General features: G+C 34.1%; 1 protein-coding gene across 2 annotated transcripts in view; it reads left to right on the top strand.

Annotated features, from left to right (window-relative positions):
• Nucleotides 1-16,070: 16,070 nt before the first annotated feature.
• LOC149776085 (uncharacterized) overlaps nucleotides 16,071-27,267 on the top strand; it is a 53,295-nt gene continuing 42,098 nt past the window's right edge. For both annotated transcript variants that reach the window (XM_089942366.1, XM_089942367.1), the window contains exon 1: nucleotides 16,071-16,151. The gene's annotated coding sequence lies outside the window, so the exon portion shown is untranslated. The remainder of the gene's footprint in view (nucleotides 16,152-27,267) is intronic.

A 27,267-nucleotide genomic window follows, 5' to 3' on the forward strand; every position in this document is an offset into this window, starting at 1 on the left:
TTCATACCTTTGATTTAGTAATCAACAGTGAAAAAGGTAACTAAATTTAAGCATTGTTCAGCATGACTATATTAGTGTATGATTTACTAATCAAGAAATAAATCGTTGCCATATAATATATATATATATATATATATATATATATATATATATATATATATATATATATATATATATATATATATATATATATATATATATATATTTCAAGCTTTACCATTCTCCTAACGTCAAACCACCCTTTTATAATAACTCAATTTCCAGACTGTACAAGAAGTTAATTCTCGAGTAGAGACTTGTTTCATGCATTGAATAATGGATATCACCTCTAAATTAATTTCAAAACTGGCGGGGGGGGGGGGCTCTCGCCTGGTTCATGTCAGCTTCTGCGGTCAAACAGGTATTAAATAGCTCTGGTCTGATGTTGGCCTTAAGCCTACTTCTAGTTTAAGTTTGATTCCTGTCATGTTCAGCCAATTTAGTACATGGAAACGCAAGTAGCTTTGTTTCAACACGGCAAGTATTTTGTATATTCGCTTCTTCTTACGTATCAAAAGCTTGTTTAACTTCCCGTCTCGAGAATATTCATCTAAGATTCTCTCCCCGGAACACGATATGTTAGGCATATATTGTACCTGTTCCGTTTGTAATCTGCCGGGATATTGATATTCAAAGAATGTGCTCCTTTCGATTCCATTTTTGTATTCTTTCATGTAACACTAAGACCTTACATGCGATTATGTATTAAGCCTCTTATCCTATTCATATAGTATGTACATGTGTTGCCTCATCCTATTCATGTAGTATGTATATGTGTTGCCTCATCCTATTCACATAGTATGTACATGTGTTGCCTCATCCTATTCTCATAGTATGTACATGTGTTGCCTCATCCTATTCACATAGTATGTACATGTGTTGCTACATCCTATTCATATAGTATGTACATGTGTTGCCTCATCCTATTCATATAGTATGTACATGTGTTGCCTCATCCTATTCACATAGTATGTACATGTGTTGCCTCATCCTATTCATATAGTATGTACATGTGTTGCCTCATCCTATTCATATAGCATGTACATGTGTTGCCTCATCCTATTCATATAGTATGTACATGTGTTGCCTCATCCTATTCATATAGTATGTATATGTGTTGCCTCATCCTATTCATATAGTATGTATATGTGTTGCCTCATCCTATTCATATAGTATGTGCATGTGTTGCCTCATCCTATTCATATAGTATGTATATGTGTTGCCTCATCCTATTCATATAGTATGTACATGTGTTGCCTCATCCTATTCATATAGTATGTATATGTGTTGCCTCATCCTATTCATATAGTATGTACATGTGTTGCCTCATCCTATTCATATAGTAGGTACATGTGTTGCCTCATCCTATTCATATAGTATGTACATGTGTTACCTCATCCTATTCATATAGTATGTATATGTGTTGCCTCATCCTATTCATATAGTATGTATATTTGTTGCCAGGGGCGTATTAACCATTAAGCAGACTAAGCACGTGCTTAGGGCACCAGGGTCAAAGAGGGCACCACAAAGTTTAGAAAAGGGTGAAAAGAAACAAAAACGAATGAAAATTTGTAAACAAAAATTGATAAAACTAGTGCAAATTGATCATAATGTTCTGTTTCTTGATCATGGTGCACCCTAGGGTTATCTTCTCAGGTGTACGTGGAAAGGAGGGGGACACCAAGATTTGTCAGTGCTTAGGGCACCAGTGAGCCTTAATCCGCCCCTGTGTGTTGCATCATCCTATTCATGTAGTATGTATATGTGCTGTCTTAGGCAAGGTATATTAGCTATGTGCAGGGAATTCATAGAAAATCCATATTATCTCAAACTAGGATTTATATCAAAATTGTATAACAAGATAAGAAAGGGTTGCTACTTTAAACGGAGATTTAACTATATTTCGTTCATTAAAAATGTATGTCCGACGAGGGGGTACATAAGGATAATACAATACAGTCACATATTCAAGAGATGGGGTATATAAGGATAATACAATACAGTCACATATTCAAGGGAGGGGGTATATAATGATAACACAATACAGTTACATATTCAAGGGATGGGGTATATAAGGATAATACAATACAATCACATATTCAAAGGAGGGGATATATAAGGATAATTAAATACAGTCACATATTCAAGGGATGGGGTATATAAGGATAATACAATACAGTCACATATTCAAGGGATGGGGTATATAAGGATAATACAATACAGTCACATATTCAAGGGAGGGGACATATAAGGATAATACAATACAGTCACATATTCAAGGGAGTGGGTATGCCAAGAAAGTATCGTCTAGTATTCGAGGGAGAGCAGTTTTCCAGGATAATAAGATACCTACTAATGTGAGAGGGATATGTATATCAGGCTGGTAAGATACCATCTAATATGACTGGGATGAGGGTATGCGAGGAGAGTAAGATGCCGTCTAATATGACTGGGATGAGGGTATGCTAGGAGAGTAAGATACCATCTAATATGACTGGGATGAGGGTATGCTAGGAGAGTAAGATACCGTCTAATGTGACTGGGATGAGGGTATGCTAGGAGAGTAAGATACCATCTAATATGACTGGGATGAGGGTATGCTAGGAGAGTAAGATACCGTCTAATGTGACAGGGAGGCGAGTATACCATGATAGTAAGACACGTCTAATGAATGTGACAGGGAGGTGGAAAACCTTGTTGGTAAGATACCGTCTAATATGATAGGGATGTGAGTAAACCATGATAGTAAGATACCGTCTAATGTGACAGGAAGGTGGGTATACTAGGATAATAAGATACAGTCTAATGTGACAGGGAGGTGGGTATACTAGGATAGTACAACATTGTCTAATCTGACAAGGAAGGAAGCATATTACGATAGCACAATATTGTCAAGCAATAGAGGGATATGGGTGTAAAAGGATATACATTATCGTCTAATATTTAAGGGATATGGGTGTAAAAGGATAGTACATTAAAGTCTAATATTTGAAGGATATGGGTATAACATGATAGTACATTATTGTCTAATATTCGAGGGATCGAGGTATACCAGGATAGTACATTATCGTCTAATATTTGAGGTATACCAGGATAGTACATTATCGTCTAATATTCGAGGTATACCAGGATAGTACATTAAAGTCTAATATTCGAGGAATCGAGGTATACCAGGATAGTACATTATCGTCTAGTATTCGAGGGATCGAGGTATACCAGGATAGCACATTAAAGTCTAATATTCGAGGAATCGAGGTATACCAGGATAGTACATTATCGTCTAGTATTCGAGGGATCGAGGTATACCAGGATAGTACATTAAAGTCTAATATTCGAGGAATCGAGGTATACCAGGATAGCACATTATCGTCTAATATTCGAAAGATCGAGGTATACCAGGATAGTACATTATCGTCTAATATTTGGGGTATACCAGGATAGTACATTATCGTCTAATATTCGAGGTATACCAGGATAGTACATTAAAGTCTAATATTCGAGGAATCGAGGTATACCAGGATAGTACATTATCGTCTAGTATTCGAGGGATCGAGGTATACCAGGATAGCACATTAAAGTCTAATATTCAAGGAATCGAGGTATACCAGGATAGTACATTATCGTCTAGTATTCGAGGGATCGAGGTATACCAGGATAGTACATTAAAGTCTAATATTCGAGGAATCGAGGTGTACCAGGATAGCACATTAAAGTCTAATATTCGAAAGATCGAGGTATACCAGGATAGTACATTATCGTCTAATATTTGAGAGTTAGTGGTATACGAGGATAGTATATTGTCATCTATTAATTGAGGGATCGGGGTATAACAGGATAGTAAATTGTTGTCTAAAATTCGAGGAATATGGGCATACCATAATAGCACAACATTAATTAAAATTCACTGGAAGGGAGTATACCAGGATAGTACATTATCGTCTAATATTCCCCAGATAGGTATATCCCAGGATAGTACATTATCGTCTAATATTCGAGCATGGGGGTATACTAGATAATAAAATACTGTATGTGACTCTTAAATCGATAGTACGTGTGGTATAAATGCTTAGAGACAACGTATCGAGTAACTTTAGTGACAACGAATAGACTAACGTTAGTGACAATGTATCGACTAACTTTAGTGACAATGTATCTACTAACTTTAGTGACAATGTATCTACTAACTTTAGTGACAATGTATCTACTAACTTTAGTGACAATGTATCTACTAACTTTAGTGACAAGGTATCGACTAACTTTAGTGACAATGTATCGACTAACTTTAGTGACAATGTATCGACTAACTTTAGTGACAATGTATCGACTAACTTTAGTGACAATGTATCTACCAGCTTTAGTGACAACATATCGACTAACTTTAGTGACAATGTATCTACTAACTTTAGTGACAATGTATCTACTGACTTTAGTGACAACATGTCAACTAACTTTAGTGACAATGTATCGACTAACTTTAGTGACAACATATCAACAAACTTTAGTGACAATGTATCGACTAACTTTAGTGACAATGTATCTACTAACTTGAGTGACAATGTATCTACTAACTTCGATAAAGAGTTGGTATTTCATGGTAATGTTTCATTGATTCATTTCGTTTTAGAACCCTTATTAATTTACATTCGGCGGATAGTTCATTGTCTCATTTATTGTACTAATGCGGCCAATGTATGCTTTGTCAACTGGGATAACGATGGTCTTAAAGGATTCAATCGCTAATCGGGTCTAACGATCAGCCCTGATGTAGACTAAGCTATCGAGTTGATGTTTGTATTTCTAATCCGTATGAAAGCTTTGTTGTAAACTATCTAATACAGAAATGTTCGTCTTGCAATCATTTTATATACATTTGTGTTTTATTAAAACGCTTTCAAGAAATAACACATCATGATAACAGAAAAATTGTACGATGAATCTCATTATAGACCACATGTTCTGTAAATAATCAAAGGCTTTATGTAAGTAAAAGATTAAATCTGTAAATAATCAAAGGCTTTATGTAAGTAAAAGATTAAAGCATCATAGCTGTTCCTATATGTTATGTGTTCTGGTATTTATATATTCCTGCATTGCAAGATTCTGTTCAAGAACAATTTTTTCTAGAGGCATATGTGTGTTCGCGCATTCATGTGGGGTGTGGGTGGAGATGTCGTTGCGTGTGTGTGAGTGTTTGTCCTGGTATTATCTCCGCCACGCCTCTTGTAGATCTTTCCTTTCACCAACAAGCCCATGTGTTTATTTCAAACACCCAAGGATGAAACTTACGGACTTCTCTTCGCAAAATTCAGGAAAAGTCTCGACCTGTTGTCATCACTGGAACAATTTTACAACTACAGTTTAAAGAAAATCTCTCTGACTATACCCACCACTAAAACCCAAGAATCTGTCTACGTATCTAGGACAAGTAGGACTGAATCTATGCAACAATGCACAATACGTGAAGGTGTGTTTCACTCCTCCATCTCAAATACAAACTTACACGGCTAATGGTCATTTATTGTTTTCCTTTTATTTCTGGAAAGCTATGGCATATTCCTTTGGTTTACAGCATTCTTCTGTTTACAGTGTTCTTTCATTTTCATATGCTCACACTGGTCTTCCTTCAACGAATAAATAAGAACAAACAAAACAGAAAGAAAAATTCAGACATATGTGGCAATAGTCGTTAATGTTCGTGATTGGAGATGCGTAATATGGGGGCATGAGGAAGAAACATGAACTATTTCGAGTGATTGACATGCTTTGACTTTTACTCGTACCAGCTGATAACATATCTTCTAACACGATAAATAGATAAATAAATACAATATCAGGTCTTTGCTTGCATTTGTGCAATTAGCTGAAAAACAGAAACGCTAACTGAACAGCCTGAAAAACGTATAAATTCAATACGTTATGCAATTTTTTCTCTCTCAATCAGTGGCGTCGCTAGGGGGGTGCGGGGGGTGAGGACCGCACCGGGTGACACCATCTCAGAGGGGTGACACCAAAACGAAAAATTGCAAATTTTACAGACCACACACTGCTCGGTCTAGTCGGATTTCATAAGCGGATAACCGATCATAGTTAAATACATGACTAGCAGGCACAGCAGTGGCGTCGCTAGCGGGATGCGGGGGTTGCGGACTGCACCGGGTGACACCATCAGAGGGGGTGACACCAAAATGACATTACTAAGGATTCTGTATAGTCTGTTACGGAAGGAGGACCATGGGGGTGACACCATGAGCTACCGCACTGGGTGACACCAACCCGAGTGACGCCACTGCTCTCAATGTACCCAGAAAGTTTTAGTCTGTGATAACGAACAGACATATTCTCAGATTTCTGTTAAATCAATTTACTATCACAAGCTTGAACAGCAAGGTCATAAATATATTTGAAAGATATGGTTTAAAATATTTTTTCATGTCAGTACATTTTGCTAGAAATAGCCAGCATGTTTAGTAATATTCATGTCCATATCTTGTCAGAAATAGCCAGCATATACAATAATTTTCAGGTCTATATCTTGTCAGAAAAAGCCAGGCTGTACAGTAATATTCATGTCTATATCTTGTCAGAAATAGCCAGCATATACAATAATTTTCATGTCTATATCTTGTCAGAAAAAGCCAGGCTGTACAGTAATATTCATGTCTATATCTTGTCAGAAATAGCCAGCATATACAATAATTTTCATGTCCATATCTTGTCAGAAATAGCCATGATGTACAGTAATATTCATGTCTATATCTTGTCAGAAATAGCCAGGTTGTACAGTAATATCCATTTCCATATCTTGTCAGAAATAGCCAGGCTGTACAGTAATATTCATGTCCATATCTTGTCAGAAATAGCCATCATGTTCAGCAATATTCATGTCAATAGTTTGTTTTAAATAGCCAATACAATAATATATAAGGAATGTATCTCAAACTTCAGAATAAATTTGCTTGCTTTAATACAGAAGAACATCGTAAACTTGTGCGTGCTTTTTATTTTCCTAGAGGATATTAATAAATAAGGAATGTACAAATTTAATGTATACTTATTTGCATGGCATCATATTATTAAAGCATTTTTCAACATAATGTGTATAGTGTACTGTACGTGTTCAATTTTTCGCATTATTAATTTCAAAGTATGAAAGGTTTCCTAGTATGAGTTTAAAACAATCAAAGTTAGCGCAGATCTCTCAACATTTATGTCAAAATGTGCATGGCAGTTACATGAAAGGCTATTTTTTAAAAACTCTGAGAATGTTAATCTTTATCACGAGAGTAAATTAACGTTAATCAGTGTTACTGTTGATTATATAAATGTTGATCGATGCAGTTTTAGTAGAGATGATCCCGTAAATTGGTTTAATGTTAGCCTATCAGGTATCGAACTGTAGCACCTTCGTATACATTATGTGTTTAAGTACCTTGGATAAATTCTCTTTAATCGAGTTTTTGTTGTAGGAAACAAATCGTGGATAGATGTTATTATTGAGAATTTATTTATCCTGAATGTGACGGATATAATGTTCGACTCGAGATTAGCGATCAACCCTACTACTATAGATATTGCCCTTGATTGACGACATGTTTGGGATCCATTTACGAACTGGCTGGCAACTACCCCAACGTATTGTAGCTATGTACAATTGTATTTGTTTATATAGACCGAACTTTGTGCATAATGTGATGCATTCTAAACACCTAACTAGTCAAAGCCTGTCAATGACATAAAACGTTAATGTCGATAATACAGGTGAGCGTTTATTTACAGTATTTTTAATTGAAGTCTTCATTTCAAAAGAACAACATTGCAAGATAATAATTAGATAACATATATGTACTGTAAACAAAAAATTATTTCACGTTGTGCCTATTTGCAGATGTAATGCGGTGTTATTGTATTTTTACATCCCTCAATTGTGTACCATTCGTATCCAAGCGCTTTAACTTCCTCAGTATGCTATACTGTATTGAAATAATAATGTAAGGCTTCAATAAGCGATCATAATTTATCTTTTTGTGCATTGATTATCAATTCAGTACCTTTATTAAAGGAGTTATTTGATTCATTCATAGCTCCATAACCTTAATAACGTAATTACTTGTGGTAGATTTTCGCACCAACAATCTAAATATTTTTTGTGAATTTATAAAAACTTGGATGCCTTTTTAATTGCCAGTTAAATGGATGGTATAATTATACTACTCCTTCATTGTCTTTCACACCAACATTAGACAATTAAATATTTATTAAGTAGTCAAGATCAATAAAGAACAATTAATGCATCCCGGTACTAATTCGGTTTCCATAGAAACCTATACAAACACTATGGCATTAAAAATTCAATAACTTTAAATTTCTGAGTGCTCATAACCAAGCTTCTATAGATAGATAGATAGATAGATAGATATAGAGATAGATAGATAGATAGATAGATAGATAGATAGATAGATACGTCCCTTATGACAGTTCCCATTCAGAGAAAACCATATGAGCAGCGGCATGTTCTGGATCTACATGTGTTTGAAACACGAGCTTTCAATTCCGCACCAAAGAGTCGAGTGGTAATTTCAGTAATAAGTTTTCCTAAGTCAGTTTTGTAAAAGGACTGAAATTAAATCAATGCCTATGCTGGGGTTTTTTTTCCTCAGTCACATCTAGAATAAGTATTCAGGAGATTTTTTATACTAAAATCTTATTTTCATTATCAGCCAATTATGGCCTACAAAATCCCTATATACTTAAATATATTGTCACCAATTTCTAGAATGGTTACCATTCTTCCAAATCATTATTGCCGTGAGTCCCATGAAAGCCAATGCTTCCATTAATGCTCTTGGACAGTAAATATCTGGGTAATATGTAAATATCCAGTTTTGTAATAGCTTCTTACTTCTATAAGCTTTAAGCTTGTTATATCTTTATACTTGTAACAGCTTTCTACTTGTAATATCTTTATGCCTGTTATAGCATTATGCTTGTAATAGAATTATAATTGTTATAGCTTTATGATTGTTATAGCTTTATGCCTGTTATAGCTTTATGCCTGTTATAGCATTTAACGTTTAATAGCATTATTCTTGCAACAGATTTATGTGTGTAATAGCTTTGTGCTTGTAACAGCTTTATGCTTGTAATAGCTTTATGCTTGTAACAGCTTTATGCCTGTTATAGCTTTCAACTTGTGATAGAATTATGCCTGTTAAAGCTTCATACTTACTATAGCTTTATGCCTGTTATAGCATTTAACGTTTAATAGCATTATACTTGTAACAGATTTATGGGTGTAATAGCTTTATACTTGTGATAACTTTATGATTGTAATAGCTTTATGCTTGTAAGAGCTTTATGCTTGTAATAGCTTTATGCTTGTAATAGCTTTATGCTTGTAATAGCTTTATGCTTTTAATAGCTTTATGATTGTAATAGCTTTATGCTTGTAATAGTTTTATGCTTGTAATAGTTTTATGCTTGTAATAGAATTATGATTGTTATAGCTTTATGCTTTTTGTAGCATTTTACGTTTAATAGCATTATACTTGTAATAGATTTATGCTTGTAATAGCTTTATGCTTGTAATAGCTTTATGCTTGTAATAGATTTATACTTGTAATAGCTTTATACTTGTAATAGCTTTATGCTTGTAATAGCTTTATGCTTGTAATAGCTTTATGCTTGTAATAGCTTTATACTTGTAAGAGCTTTATGCTTGTAATAGCTTTATGCTTGTAATAGCTTTATGATTGTAATAGCTTTATGCTTGTAATAGCTTTATGCTTGTAATAGCTTTATACTTGTAATAGCTTTATGCTTGTAATAGCTTTATGCTTGTAATAGCTTTATGCTTGTAAGAGCTTTATGCTTGTAATAGATTTATGCGTGTAATAGCTTTATGCTTGTAATAGCTTTATGCTTGTAATAGCTTTATACTTGTAATAGATTTATGCTTGTAATAGCTTTATACTTGTAATAGCTTTATGCTTGTAATAGCTTTATACTTGTAATAGCTTTATGCTTGTAATAGCTTTATACTTGTAAGAGCTTTATGCTTGTAATAGCTTTATGCTTGTAATAGCTTTATGATTGTAATAGCTTTATGCTTGTAATAGCTTTATGCTTGTAATAGCTTTATGCTTGTAAAAGCTTTATGCTTGTAATAGAATTATGCTTGTTATAGCTTTATGCTTGTTGTAGCATTTTACGTTTAATAGCATTATACTTGTAATAGATTTATGCGTGTAATAGCTTTATGCTTGTAATAGCTTTATGCCTGTTATAGCTTTTTACTTGTAACAGCTTTATACTTGTAATACCTTTATGCTTCAGTTTTCTAACATGATTAATTCATTATGCCATATGCATATTCTTATTAAATAGATATTTTCATTTACATATATCTCTGGGTCAAAGGTTGAGGTAATGTATACTACATATTAATGTTTCTAGACGAATTTATGGCTGGTAAACTTTAACCTTTACAAAGATAAAATTAGTCTCTACGTTCATATTATTGGAAAGTTTCATCAAATGATGAAATGCAATAACGAACTGCAGGCGTTTTGCACAAAGGACAACTGAATATTTCCTATAAATGTATTAGTTTCCCACATCTTTGTGTCTGCTGAGTATTATCAAACTAGCAAAGCTGTTTTATTGAAGATCTTACCACAAAATGTTCGACTGGAAAGCTCAACACAAAATGTTCGATTGAAAAATTCACAACTCAATGTTCGATTGAAAAACTAAGCACAAAAGTTATATTGACAAACTCATCACAGAATGTTCTTTGAAAAACTCCCCACAAATGTTTTTTTTTCAAATCTCGCCACAAATGTTCTGTTGAAAAACTCGCCACAAACGTTCTGCTGAAATACTCGCCACAAATGTTCTCATGAAAAACTCGCCACAAATGTTCTGCTGGAAAATGCATCACAATATGTTCTTGGGGAAAATTTACAACAAAGTATTTCATTTGAAATATTCACCACAAAAATTTTAACTGAAAATGTTCAACTTAAAAACTTGCCACAAGTTATATTAGACAAATCAAAATACTCAACATAATATTAAATTAAGAGGCCACTTCTTATACAATAGAAAGTCTTCATGGTTCGCATGTGGCCTCTTTCTGCACTATAACATTTCCTCTAATAAAGTGACTCTTAACAGACAAGATAGACATATCATTTCAAGCAATACAGTCATAATATACATTTTCCGAAGTAAAGAAGTTTATTGACAGCTCATTAAATATAACTAAGTAGATATCAGCTAGCATGGTGCTGAAGTGTATTCACGTGGTTTAACATTGGAAAAACAGAACGAATATTTCATACTAGATGAAAAATAGGACAAAGAAAACAAACTCATCGGTGATACATGTAGTGTGATTTTTATATCAGATTATTAGTGTTACTGCTTTAAACTTTTCGGACATAATTTGCTTATTCGGACATAATACAATGGTGAGCACTCCCTTATAAATTGTGAACAGCATGAGATTTCATCGCAATATGGATTATACATAAAATCAATTTTCTTTTAATTTTGAAGAATCAATGTTACCTTGTAGGGGCTCTTTGAAATCTAAACCCAAACAGTTTCTGCTCCCAGGGACGTTGTTTGCTTACACTATTATAACATTGATGATCGATTTCGTTCCTTTGCCAAACCTGTGATTCTTTAATCTAAACTAACACGTGACCTTATTGCATGTTAAATTAACTGACAAATCTTAACCTAATGTTCCAGAGACATACGAAATTTGAGTGGCAGGGCTTAACCCCCAGGGCTGTTCACGCAAAGGTGTAATCTGGTCTATGTATGCTTTGCGCGGATGAATACATAAACAATGTGATATATAAGCTAGGGGTCAACACGACAAGGGGATCTAATTTATATAATGCAGGCAATAAATAATAAGTATGAAATACCTCTTCCAGATTAAAGAACATAATGTCATCTGCATTATCATTCAGATTTGTATATCGATCAACAATGGGAGATTAATTCCGGTAATTCGGGATGTGATTGATGATTACTACTGATGCATGACCAGTTCCGTTAGTATACTATTCGGATGTGGTTTGTAATCATCGATTCTGAAATATAATTAGGACAATATCAGACCGATCTGAAGTCTTGAAGGCTGAAGAAAACTACTACGAGAGAAATATTTAGCTGATGGTAAGTATTTTCTCAAGAGTGCGTGACTGGAAACGAGTTTTGATAAAATGCCGAGGTATCAAACCTGCTGTTCTAAAATAGTTAGATGTATGTCTCTTTATCCAGAGTCTGTGATGAATTTTATATTGCAGCAAAGTTTTGTCCCCAGTGCAAATAGGTTTTCTTTCCGAAGAGCATAATTTATGATACATATTTCTGTCTGTTCTCTTCGCTGCTGACATCACATTCCATTTGGTTGATATCCATGCAAAAACATAATCTGATAAGCAAATCTTACATAACTCCACTCATTGTTTGGTCGCTACTAAACGAATTCTACTGGACTGTTCTGTTTTTATTCTTCTCCTGTCCTTATCACATCCAGCCATAATTTAACAGACACCAGCAGTAAAGAAAATTGGAGATCTGGCACGCTAAGGTTTGGGGGCAGTGAGAAAAAAAATGGTGATCTGGAATACAAGTGTTTTTGGGCAGTTTTTCTTATTTAAAAAATTGCAGATGCGGAAAGTTACGATTTGTTTAGATTATATTACCTTTCCAAATTTGTATTTAAATTTAAGTTCCCATATGTCATAAATCTCCACGGCCTTCACTATATATACTTAAAACAGACATGAATTAAATGACAGCAAAATTCCAGATCTACTTAAACTTTCTGTCCAAAATGACCGATTTGTTCAATAGAAGCAAATGTTTCATCTATTTAGCATCGATCGGTTTCGGTCTATATATTATCTCATGTATCGAATCAACATTTATGCTGTCTCAAATTACTTGACTCATTTGGCTTTACTATCCTGTTAACTAATCCATTTGCCTTTTCAATGATGTGGTGGTCTAATAATTTTGTCTTCCAGATTTACTTGAAACTTATCGAAAGATCACTGGTTCAATAGTGTTAATAAAATAGTTGAAAGTGTACACGAATGTATTTATAATTGATCATTGAAAGAGTATAAAATCAAATAGTTTATTCTTGTGTCTGATAAAATTACTGGGAAAAGTAGATTTGTAATATCCTTAGCTGATATTTTAGAAGGTGTGCCTATCTTGTAATAGATCAATATGCTTTCAAACAGCATGTTCTAACAATTAGACTTGTAGCTGTATGCGTTCAAACAGCATGTTCTAGCTAACAATTAGACCTGTATATATATGCTTTCAAACAGCATGTTCCAAATAACAATTAGACCTGTATATATATGTTTTCAAACAGCATGTTCTAGCTAACAATTAGACCTGCAGAGATATAAGCTTTCAAACAGCATGTTCTAACAGTTAGACCTGTAGCTGTATGCGTTCAAACAGCATGTTCTAACAATTAGACATGTAGCTGTATACTTTCAAACAGCATGTTCCAACTAACAATTAGACTTGCAGCTGTATGCGTTCAAACAGCATGTTCTAGCTAACAGTTAGACCTGTAGATATATGCTTTCAAACAGCATGTTCTAGCAAACAGTTAGACATGTAGACGTACGCTTTCAAATAGCATGCTCTAGCTAACAATTAGACATGTAGATGTACGCTTTCAAACAGCATGTTCTAACTGACAATTAGACCTGTATATATATATACTTTCAAACAGCATGTTCTAGCTAACAATTTGCCCTGTATTTATATGCTTTCAAACAGCATGTTCTAACTAACAATTAGACCTGTAGCTGCTATATGCTTTCAAACAAAATGTTCTAATAATTTGACTTGTATCTTGGTTAGAGCGTCCGCCTCGGATGCGGGAGGTCGTGGGTTCGATCCTCAGCCGAGTCATACCGAAGACTTACAAAAATGGTACTAACAGCTACCTCGCTTAGAGCTCAAAATTTAGAAATTAGTGTTAGAATTGGTCCTCTTGGTCTCAGGATAATGTGACTGGGTGGGACATCATGCTACATATCTGTGACATGATGCCCCAGTGCTAGGCATCACTTTACCTGCCACATTACAGACATCGTAGCGATATGACTGAAAAATTGTTAAAGCTAAGTTAAAAATCCAAATCACACACACACACACACACACACACACACACAGGTACACATGTAGCTATTCGATTTCAACAGTGTGTTATAACGAACAGTTAGACCAGTTGCTAACTCAGCTCTGTAAATCAGGTTGATATATTATTTATCATTCACATTTTGCTGTCCTTTATATTGGCAAAAGTTAATGGCGAGATGTTTGTTGTATACTACTTGTTTTAGTGTCATTATTTATGTTTAAGTACGTTTACAGCGTTTAGGGGATATACATATTACATTATGTAAGCTCCACAGTTCTGTTATGCCCTCCCCCCACCCCCACTGTCCTATAAACTAGATCAGTTGAGAGCATAAGCTTAGACGTTCTGTTCTGCTTCTTAGTTATATAGGACATCCCATGTGTCTTTGATATATTAATTTGAATGTGTACAGGCTTGGACAATTTCTCAACTTTATTAATGATGTAACTGATGCTAAATAGGAAGTTAAAATTTGATATGAAAAGTGATCATCCAATAAATCAGTTCTGTTTATGTTTGTATCTCACCTTCTGTGGAAACGGGCTTAATTTTTGGAGTTTAATTAATCCGTCTCATTATGAAACTAATTTTCAACATTTTGAGAAATATTGCGCATGTTCCTTGTCCACGAAGGAAAAAAGGCACTTTTTCGATATCCAACCTGTTTAAGTTTCGAAAACGTTAGCCCATTTTAGTAAATCAGGCAGTCACTGTATTTCTCACAAAAAGTTCCGGTCGTCATTTTCGGTTACATAGGTAGTCAATTTTAAGTTACCAGTTTCTTGAATATTGAAAATATTTGTCAGAAAGAAATTCTTGTTGATACAAATGTTGTTCTTGACGGTGAGTGTAACAAAAATAAAACTTCCAAACGAATTTTTTAAAAGAAAATATAGATGGTTGATATGTAAGCCTCTGTCCAAATAAACAGAAGGCAGGATGGACCAAACGGTAGTAACACTAATGCAATAATGAAAAAAATGTAAATATTCATTCAGTGAGAATAAACTTTAAGTCGTAAATCCACAATAATCTAAATTAATGTACGAGAAAATGGATGGTTCAAATGAAAGCATTCACAAACACATATTTTATGCTAGACGTCATATTTGAGTTGTTAATATTAGAATAGTTAAAGTAACAATAATGAAGACAGTTAATTTATATCTATATATAACGGATCTAATACAGATTGATAACGTTGATTTTTAGAGACTTTTTAACAGTAATGGATACTATTAAACGTTAGTATAATTTTTTGTGCTACATTTTGGGACTTTAAACTATGTAATTGAAGGGATTTAACAGAGACGGACACGGTCCATGGTTCGAAGAGGTTTATTTTCCTTTCAAGGACATTAAATCACATTGCAAACGTGTTGATCCTGTTTCCATAGATGCAAATTATGGATGATGTGAGCAGTTGATGAACTTATACATGGGAAATGAGTTGATGGACTTCATGTACCCAGTTCAAAGTTTGAAGGAAGTACACCACTATTAACATTATTCATTAGTGGTATTAATAGAATACGTGATAAACAGCTACGCAGTGTTAAAGAAAAAACACTGGAATCGCAGGGCATGTTCAAAGCACGGCACCTTAAGAATGGAAACAATGCAGATCGCGTTAGATAAATACATATAAACTCGATTTCACTGCAACGACGATGAATCTTAGCGACGATGAAATATTTATGAAATTAAAACAAAATCGAACGCAGTAGACAGAACAAGAAAAAAAGAAGACAACTGAATAGAAAACTACGTGGGCAGTACAAATTTGGACAAAATCCGACTACGAATGGGAGGAAAGGATTGTTTAGGAATAGAATCAACAAGGTTAAAGTGGCACAAATGACCAAAACCTGAACCTTTCTTTTTCAGGCTGAACCGCACATGAAGATACTAATTGGTAAGAAACTAATATATTTGATATTGTACTTCATTCAGCTTGTAATGACTGCTAAGTTGATATGTTTGCCTTCTCCAGAAGAGGGCATTCAAATGCAAATTGAAATGTTTATGCTTTGCTATTATGAACAAACCAGAAATGAATGTTATCATCATATCTTATAGAATTAAACTCGTACTAAATTTTACCGATATATCACTTAAAAATGGGCATTTGAGAGGTACAACTGCCTATTCATGAGAACACGTGTGCTACTCAGTGAAAGTGTAAACAAAGATTTATTCAGTGGGTTTAATAAAAGCATGCGTTGACGATAAATATGCATAGATTTATGATACTGAGTCTATTTTAAATAATAAGTATTCAAACTGCAAATTAGATAGATACATGGAACAGTTTTTAAAATACAAAATTGAGAATATTGAATAATTGGAAAATGAATATATCAGATATTGTATATGGGACAAGAACAAATAAAGACATTAGGCCGTTTAGAGCAATTAAAACTGAGAAGGAATGCAATTAACGTGTTACTAATATTAATTCAGGAGGAATGTAAGTGTTATTATGTTGGAATGAAAGATCTCTCGAAATAGATGTACTGTCAGATAAAAGGTCATCACACTCCACGGTTCGTTTGAAAAACGTGCTCATTTGTTATTCGGAGGAAAGATTAAAAGAGTTGAAAAGAGTAGGCAACGCAATAGGCCTCATATCAGAAAAGATTATATCTTGAAACTCATGAACTATCAACATCAGCTAAAAGTTCATTGGTCAGCTACTGTGACCTTGAATGTCTGCTACCAAAACATACAATGGAGTTAATATTAAAATATGCAAAAGCTTCGACGAATAAACCATCTGGCTTCTGCAGATAAATAAACACGAGTACACAAGGGGTAAAAGCTTTGACGAATAAACCATCTGGCCTCTGCAGATAAATAAACACGAGTACACAAGGGGTAAAAGCTTCGACGAATAAACCATCTGGCCTCTGCAGATACATAAACACGAGTACACAAGGGGTAAAAGCTTCGACGAATAAACCATCTGGCCTCTGCAGATACATAAACACGAGTACACAAGGGGTAAAAGCTTCGACGAATAAACCATCTGGCCTCTGCAGATACATAAACACGAGTACACAAGGGGTAAAAGCTTCGACGAATAAACCATCTGGCTTCTGCAGATACATAAACACGAGTACACAAGGGGTAAAAGCTTCGACGAATAAACCATCTGGCCTCTGCAGATACATAAACACGAGTACACAAGGGGTAAAAGCTTCGACGAATAAACCATCTGGCCTCTGCAGATACATAAACACGAGTACACAAGGGGTAAAAGCTTCGACGAATAAACCATCTGGCTTTTGCACATACATAAAAACTAGTACACAAGAAGTAAAAACCAATAGTTTACAGAGGTAATGATTCTGTTCAGGTGTTTTAGAATGCTTTGAGCAAAATTGCAAGCTAGTGTAGCTATAGTTCAAACCAAAACCTGAGGTTTTCACTTAAAGATATGAAATTTTTAATTCGGCCAACATGTGCCATATTTGTCAGAAAGGAGTTGTTGACGATAAATGTTAGAGGTCTCCCTCATTTGGATTGTAAGTACAGAGTTCCTGCTGATAACGATTGTAATTTAAATTAAATTTGATATATTCAAAATTCATGAGTGGCTGAAAACAATGTGTTCTAATCATTTTGATGCAAGTATCACCTTGAAAGTGGTATATCGGAGAAATATGTGCGTTTTCAGTGCTATCGGATATGGATAACGTCAAAAACCACCACCACTCTTCACACCTCAATCTCCTCTTCAGCAGACCATACCCTCTTTGAACATATGGATCGGGTTGGGTGATGGGCACTGCAAAGCTGAACGGATGGGAGTAGACAACATACAGGGGATGAGAATTCTTTGCGAAGGGCAGCCTGTGTGTTTCCTCTTTCTGCCTCTTGATTAAAATCATATTCTCTGTCACTTCTTCTTATTCTCTCTCTCTCTCTCTCTCTCTCTCTCTCTCTCTCTCTCTCTCTCTCTCATATACGTACACGCATGCGTATTTAGATGGGTAGGTTGTAAAGATGGCCTGAGATATGTGCGTAATTATTTTAATAATTAAAATTAGTATATTATATTGAGTATTTCTGACGTCTTTATAATGTACGGAACGAATACACGAAGTGTCTTTGTAAGAATAGTATGAAACATATTCAACTCTGAAAACCATTTCATTCAATATTATCTATGACCTATGATATTCAGCATTGTACAGACCGATGTTATTCAGTATTGTACATGACCGATGTTATTCAGTATTATAGATGACCTATGTTATTCAGTATTGTACATGGCCTATATTATTCAGTATTGTACATGGCCTATGTTATTCAGTATTGGACATGACCACTGTTATTCAGTATTGTACATGACCGATGTTATTCAGTATTATAGATGACCTATGCTATTCAGTATTGTACATGACCGATGTTATTCAGTATTGTACATGACCACTGTTATTCAGTATTATAGATGACCTATGTTATTCAGTATTGTACATGACCACTGTTATTCAGTATTGTACATGACCTATCTTATTCAGTATTGTACATGACCGATGTTATTCAGTATTATAGATGACCTATGTTATTCACTATTGTACATGACCACTGTTATTCAGTATTGTACATGACCTATGGTATTCAGTATTGGACATGACCTATGTTATTCAGTATTGTACATGGCCTATGTTATTTAGTATTGAACATGACCTGTGTTATTCAGAATCCTTAATATATCACATGTACAATATTATTATTACAAAATTAAATTAAAAAGAAATAGGTAGAGAGTAGAAACTAACTCGTTATTAGGAAAAGGGGCAAATAGATTAAAAATGTTATCATCAGGCTATATTTAAATAGTCAATATATTCACATGTTTAACATTGGTTTTATAAATATCTTTCAAATTGTCAAGGAATTGCTAATTTTGTAATTTATGTGCAATGATGATGCACAAATGATTAAATATGCAAGGAATTTTTAAACTTGGTGACGTCATAGAAATTCACCCAATAATTAGAACTAACATTTCACAATAAAGTTGAATATCTAGGTGCTTTACTCAGTTTTTATCAATTCCAGTTGTAACGCCCCCACACCAAGACCCATGCCAGGCCGATCTTGAGTTGAGAAAAGTATTGATTGTTTTCATGCTAATTATGTGCACATACAGTCCTATACTGGAATCTCATTTATGTTAGGCTTAGAAAACATCTTCGTGACATAGTTTTGCATTCTCACGTCTGTAGCTACAAATAAGAGGTGTGCGTGTGTGTGTGTGTGTGTGTGTGTGTGTATGCGCGCGCGCATCTATCGTAAGTAATGACGAAGGTAAACTTTAAGACCAGTCACCTAACTCAGTAAATTTTTATACATTTGACACTATTTCACTTTCATGCAAATTGTCCGCGTCCCTTGGTATTTGCCCTGATGGAATCGATCAAAGTTATATAAAAAAAAACGCTATGCACATCTACCGAGTACTCAGCTTTCTTTCGCAAGGTTTAATGTCCCTACCTTGACCGGTGTAAAATAAACGGGTAGTATCATATAATTTATGTGCAGGAATACAAAACAAACTTAGCATTTTTTTAATTCTTTTGGATGGGTTTCGAATATGAATGGTTGTCATTCAAAGTACAGTGGATATTCATGATATGTTTGCAGTCTTCCTCTAAAAACGCACTCTTACCTTTGTGGCCTAGAGTACGCATGGTCATGATTAAATAAACATTTCATTTTTAATTGAAACTGAATCCGACCGTTTACGTATTCAGTTACCTCTCACTTACTACAGTTTATTATATCGGAAAGTGAAAACACTTTAGCGCCTACGAATGTAAATAGTTACACCCAAGAACAGTGAATTCAAATGTCTACAAAAACTGAACCTAAAAGAATGATAAGTTAAATAATAGATTAATCGTAATTCTAAGGTTAAATAGCTACCACTTTGACTGGTCTGACATACACTATAGTTCTAATGATTCGTACACCGTGTTGACCTAACGGAGCGACAGCTTCAGATCGATAGCTTACAGTCTGATGCAGTGAATGCCCAAAACATCAAACCTTGAAGAGCGTGTGTGTGTGTGTGTGTGTGTGTGTGTGCGTGCGTGCGTGCGTGTGTGCGCGCGCATCTATCGTAAGTAATGACATAGATAAAATTTAAGACCAGTCACCTAATTGTCCACGTCCCTTGGTATTTGCCCTGATGGAATCGATCAAAGTTACAAAAAAAACAATTAAAAAAACGCTAAAACGATAGGTCTTTTTCTTATGTTTTACAATCATTTTTTGTCATAAATTTTAAGGTCAATATTCTCCATTTTGACAGGTATCGTAATGTAGGAATTTTACTGGAAAACTGTATTCCAATTTCAAAGGTTTGTGCAAAGAATTGCCATTTAAAAAAAAATAACTTCCAAAAGTTATGAAACATGCAATGAATTCACACACTATGACGATAGCCTCCATACAAACAAAGAACCAAATGATGTTGTTACGTCATCAATAAAGGGACCCCTTTCTAAAAATCACTGAAAACGTGAATACAGCTTGCCAGACTCAAAACGTTGAAAAGGATAAAACTCAGCATTGCGCTTGTCATCTTTACAACGCTACCAGTCAGTCCTTTGCTCTTTGCTTCAGCAATGGCATAACAAGTAGTTATCAAACTTCAGTAAAACCATCTAGCTGAAATTAGTTATAATAATCGTTATTAAACACCTATTCTACAAATAGCAACAAGTAAAACATACCTCAGAAGCCGTGCATTTATTCCAAAATGAACGAAAATTACAAAATACAGCACGAGAAGGAATGAAGATGACCTTAATATAGTTTGGAAAATGGCGTTTAGTATTCCTAATGTAAAGATACTTTTAACACTTGAAAATGTCACATTTCTGTTAGATTACTTTTTTAAAATGTTATTGCAAAAAAAGTATTTGGACAGATTTTAGTTAGACATTGATATCTGGCAACGTGCAACTGTCTTACAAATGAGAATAACTTGGGATCTTTTCACTTCTAAATATGTTTTGACTTACATCCGTAAAATAAAATAGCTGACCACTACATGTTTGCCCCCTCCCCCCCCCAAAAAAAAAAAGAAATTGCAGAGACCCCTGTGGGCTTCTAGTTTAAAAAACAAGCTCTATTAGTTGTAATGTACATTTTGATTTAATTTATATTTGATTTGATTTAATTGTTTGTTTGTTAGTTTTAGTTTGTTTGTTTCCATTACATGTTATAGTAATGTAATTTTTTTACTGGAATTTGATATTTTCCTGAAATTAGTTTGACCTGACCGCTTAGTCGTAAGCACCTAATGCTGTCCTAGTTCCTGAACTTGATTCAAAATTAGTAACAGTTGAGTAAACAACCTTTTTTGTTGTGGGATACATAAGTGAGATCGAGGCTGTACTGGAATTCGTGACCTTCGACACGTAAATAGCTTCTACATTGTTCTCTAAACTAATCAAGTGACCCTCATACGGGTATCTATGTTACGTCCTACTTAGACTGTATAACCTTAGTCTATAGAGAATTTAGTTAGTTTGGGTTTCTAAACACTTGATGTCAAGGTGTTCGTTTTGTTGCGACCAGCATGAGTTATATTTTTAATTTTCTTCAAATTGTTTGGATTCTAAAAGATTAACTCGTTTCCCTGGAGAATATTTAAGTGCTCATACAGAATTTTTGGATAAACACATTTATTGAAATTTTATTCAGAAATTCAAACACAGGAATATTATATTTTGTGGTACAACAAAGAACTGTAGACACATCCGTACTATACAGGTTATAGCGTAAGTCATCGCCTTCCATTTTGGATTTTCGTCGGGACTCGAACTCAAATTCATTAGAACATTTTATTACTAGGACTTCTAATTTTTTTATTCATGGATTATTTTTGGATTATTTTTGGATTTGATTCTTAAAACCGTAAGTATTTTTTTCCTTTTTTACCTTGATTTTCTAGGGAAATAAATTATTTGTTAAATTTCATAAAGCTTGTTGTCTTCAATCTTATTACTGTTTATTAGAGCCTAAACACGTAACATCGTACAAACACTTAGACTGACATGAATGGGTCCTCCAATTTAAAAAATAATCTCTACTAGAACTGACACTTAAACTAACATGAATGGGTCCTCCAGTTTTAAAAATAATCTCTACTATAACGGACACTTTGACATGAATGGGTCCTCCAATTTTAAAAATAATCTCTACTAGGACAGTCACTTAGACTGACATGAATGGGTCCTCCAATTTCTTTTTTTTTAAAATCACTGCTATAACGGACACTTAGACTGACATGAATGGGTCCTCCACTTTTAAAAATAATCTCTACTAGAACGAACACATAGACTGACATGAATGGGTCCTCCAATTTTAAAAATAATCTCTACTATAACGGACACTTTGACATGAATGGGTCCTCCAATTTTAAAAATAATTTCTACTAGAACGCACACTTTGACATGAATGGGTCCTACAATTCTAAAAATAATCTCTACTAGAACGGACACTTAGACAAACATTAATGGGTCCTCCAATTTTAAAAATAATCTCTACTAGAACGCACACTTTGCCATGAATGGGTCCTCCAATTTTAAAAATAATTTCTACTAGAACGCACACTTTGACATGAATGGGTCCTCCAATTTTAAAAATAATTTCTACTAGAACGCACACTTTGACATGAATGGGTCCTCCAATTTTAAAAATAATTTCTACTAGAACGCACACTTTGCCATGAATGGGTCCTCCAATTTTAAAAATAATTTCTACTAGAACGCACACTTTGACATGAATGGGTCCTCCAATTTTAAGAATAATCTCTACTAGAACGGACACTATGACTGACATGACTGGGGCCTCCTCAATTTATAAACAACCTCTACTAGTACGGACACTTAGACTAACATGGCAGGGGCCTCCAATTTATAAACAAGCTCTACTAGTACGGACGCTAAGACTAACACGACTGGGGCCTCCAATTTATTAAAAAAATGAAAGTACTAGAAGGGCTTGTTTTTTTAATTAGCGGTCGCAGTCATGTCAGTCTAAGTCAACTTTTCGTTATATACATACAATATTGTATTTTTTTTTATAAAAAAAAACTTAATATAGAGCCAAAGGGCTATCGAGAGATATTTCTGTTATTTAAACTGTACTTCTTTGTGCATTGATTATCAAAGGCACTTAGCATAAAAAGACCATATTTTTACCTGGATTTCCATGGGGCATTGGTTAGATGCTGACATAATTTAAATAATGAAATTTAATTTCAGTAGACTTTGTGCATGCATTTTTGGATTCAAGTCTTGAACTGTTTTATTGATAGCTATTACCGCAAAGCTGATGGATTTGTTTTCATTTTTAAGTGTGCATATTTGATTAAAACAATGCAGATGACACAGATCAATACCATGGTTGTTAACTTAATGTAGTGTTACTTGGGCCAATGAAGTTTAGCATACATATTCTTAAATACTTACCATAGTTATTACGTATTTTAAAAAATGCATGTAAAATCCAATCTTCTTAAACTATGCTTGTGGAAAAGAGTAACAGACTTTTTCGATCACTGTCCGTGACCAGTTGCAATTACAATGACACATTTTATTTTTATTTCAGGGAAAACATTTTTGTTGGTTTAAAAACAAATATAAAACAGCAACTTCAAAATCACCGTATATAAGAAATATCAATGGATAGTTCTGTCATCATGAGATTCCGAATGATATTTCGAATGCTTGTAAACAGTAAAATTGCCAAAAATCACCGTATATAAGAAATATCAATGGATAGTTCTGTCATCATGAGATTCCGAATGATATTTCGAATGCTTGTAAACAGTAAAATTGCTAAAAATCACCGTATATAAGAAATATCAATGGATAGTTCTGTCATCATGAGATTCCGAATGATATTTCGAATGCTTGTAAACAGTAAAATTGCTAAAAATAGGTTCAAAATAAACCTGAAAGAATACTACTGTTGAGTTTATTACATCAACTTTGTGCGTACTCTATCCCTTATATAAGTCTCATTATTTATGTACTCTTGTGGTGAATGTGTCCATATTCTACACGTTATATAGGTCCTGGTGTGTTTGTGTTCATATTGTATCCCTTATATACACTACTGATGTGTGTATCCATATTTTAGCCATTATATACGTCACTAATAGGTGTCCGTATTTTATTCATTATATGCGTCACTGACGTGTGTGTGTCCATATTTTATCCATTATATAGGTCACTGATATGTGCATCCATAATTTATCATAATATACGTCACCAATATGTGTGTCCATATTTTATTCATTATATAAGTAACTGGCGTATGTGTGTATCCATATTTTATCCATTATGTATGTCACTGATGTACGTAAAAATGGCAGAGAAAAAATGGTTGCTAGTCTCATTTTCAACATCGTCTTCAGACTTGCGCGCACGAGCAGGAAAGGACAAAACGTCTAATTCTTAATAATATTAATGAATTCGTTTGCTCATATATATAATATCTCCGTCTGTTTTATTTTCCGAATTGCCCTCGTAATATGTTTAATGTTTGTCGTACGCGTATTTTTTAAGTAACCATTCAGCTACCTGTCTTTAGAGACTGTGTGGCAGTCTAAAGGACAAGAAGTGTTGCCTCAATAAGTATTACTGTACACGAGCATGTTTACGTGAATAAATGCATTTGAAATATATTTTTTCCTGGCCACCATCACAGTTGAGGGTCAATACTTTTATAACTATACTTTTGTGGCATTTGTACATAATAAGATTGAATGGATGTGTTTTGTAACTTTCGGTGACTCTTGATGTAGAGGAGAAAGTTTGTGTCCTATAGTACCGATCAATAAAGTGACTAATTTAAAAGTTTGTGTCATATTGTATGGATCAATAAAGTGACTAATTTAAAAGCAACCAAAACTGAGAATACCCTGGTAGATAAGTCTGGAACAGCGGTAGTTCCTCACTTTGCATATTTATTCTTTTTTAATAAGTATTTTTCTTTTCTCAAAAAAGAATATATCCCTCGCCTAATCTGAAGCATCGTGCCATTAGCCTTAGATATGATTATCTGCAATTATATTGAATTTATCAAGCTGTGTTTTGTAACTTTCTCTTGGAAATCAATGAGTTTCTTTTTTTTTTTAAATATTCTTAGTAATTATTTACGAAGGGCCCTGGGTGGCTGAGTGGTTTAAGGCGCTCGCCTTTACATGTTCAAGTTTCATGCTCGGCCAGCGTGGGTATGTGAGAAAGCTTGCCCGTAGCTTCCCGTGGGCCTGCGGTTCTTCCCGGGATTTTTTCCAGGTTCTTCCTCCATCATATGTACTGGCCGCCAAGTGTAGCCTATCATGCGATAAAAAAAAATGGCGTTAAACCAAGAACAGCAACTTCAACAACAATCATTTTCTTCATCGTGAATTACACCATAACTATAATTAACAGATCTCATCCGAATACTGATTTTAAATAAAAGTTATGACACATGTTTAAGAATTTGTAATTTTTGCCTTCCTTCAACAAATATGATAAAATGAGAAGAAAATGAGCACAAATGTAAGACTATATCACATGATGAAAATGTAAAATTATATCACATGATGAAAATGTAAACTATATTTATCACATGATGAAAATGTAAAACTATATTTATCACATGATGAAAATGTAAAACTATATCACATGATGAAACTGTAAGACTATATCACATGATGAAAATGTAAGACTATATCACATGATGAAACTGTAAGTCTATATCACATGATGAAAATGTAAGACTATATCACATGATGAAAATGTAAGACTATAGTTATCACATGATAAAAATTAAGACTATATTTATCGATGATGAAAATGTACGACCATATTTATTACATAATAATGTACCACTATATTCATGAATGATGAAAATGTAAGACTATATTTATCACATGATGATGTTACGAATCTATGGTCACAAACTTGTGTGTCATGTGATGATTCAAAGCAACGCAATTTCAAACATGATTTGAAGTTCAGTTTTAAACTAAAATTCAAAACCTATCCAGCAATGTTCCTTTATTTGCTTCAAGCTGTCTAAATTATAATTTAAACGATGAAAACTTGCTTCTTGGATACGATATAGAAGGCCTATATTGTTTTTGCTTTTTTTATTGATTTATTTGTTGCTTTTTGGGGAGAGGTGAAACGTAGTTACAAGTTAATATTTTTAGTTTTATTTCTTTGTTTTTCCTTCTTTTTTCTTTTTCGTTCGTGCAAACCTTTTTGGATAGAATAAAGAGAGATATTTCTTAAGCCATTAGCAAACCTAGTCACACAGAAATTTGATTCTTTGTTGTTTCACGAGCAAATACTTTTCTCTATGTCATTAAATTCAAATGGTCGTCATGGAAAATGGCCTGAATTTTTGTATTTTTTAAATTTAATTTCAATTTTTATCATCATCATCATCTTACTAGATTTTTAATTTTATATTTTCTATTTTTTTCGCTTTGTTTTAATGGGGGGGGGGGTGCTTTTTCCCTTATTATACGCTTTCACTTGCATATGTCTTCACTGTGTGACGCTCTTTGTTTCATTTGGATGAAAAGGTCTTACATGAATTGCAAGCTGCTAAACGACCATTGTTTTATAGCTCTGCTTGACATACGAAACAGTTCCACTCTGTGCTGTGCAGAAATATAAATAACCGCCTTACGCCTCCGTGTTTGCCACACTTCATGGGAACACGATCAATTCTGTAAAGATGCAGGGTGTATCTGACGTAGTGGGGTTAAAAGAGCATAACGACTGGCTCTCTTACAAGCAGTCAATGATCGTTATTTCTGTTCCTAATATTGTCGGTGCATGCAATAAAGGAAAAAAGAGTAAGGAAGAAAAACCAGGCATATAACTATCCTGTAGTGTAGTTTCGAGTGGTGGTATTGTTCTTTAAACAACCGAAATACTTTTCTTTATAAGACGAAAATCATGACTGCCATTGTAATATATGTGTGTGTGTGTGTGTGT

The sequence above is a fragment of the Sinohyriopsis cumingii genome, chromosome 18, assembly GCF_028554795.1.
Source record: "Sinohyriopsis cumingii isolate HCF-2022 chromosome 18, ASM2855479v2, whole genome shotgun sequence".
Taxonomy (NCBI): domain Eukaryota; kingdom Metazoa; phylum Mollusca; class Bivalvia; order Unionida; family Unionidae; genus Sinohyriopsis; species Sinohyriopsis cumingii.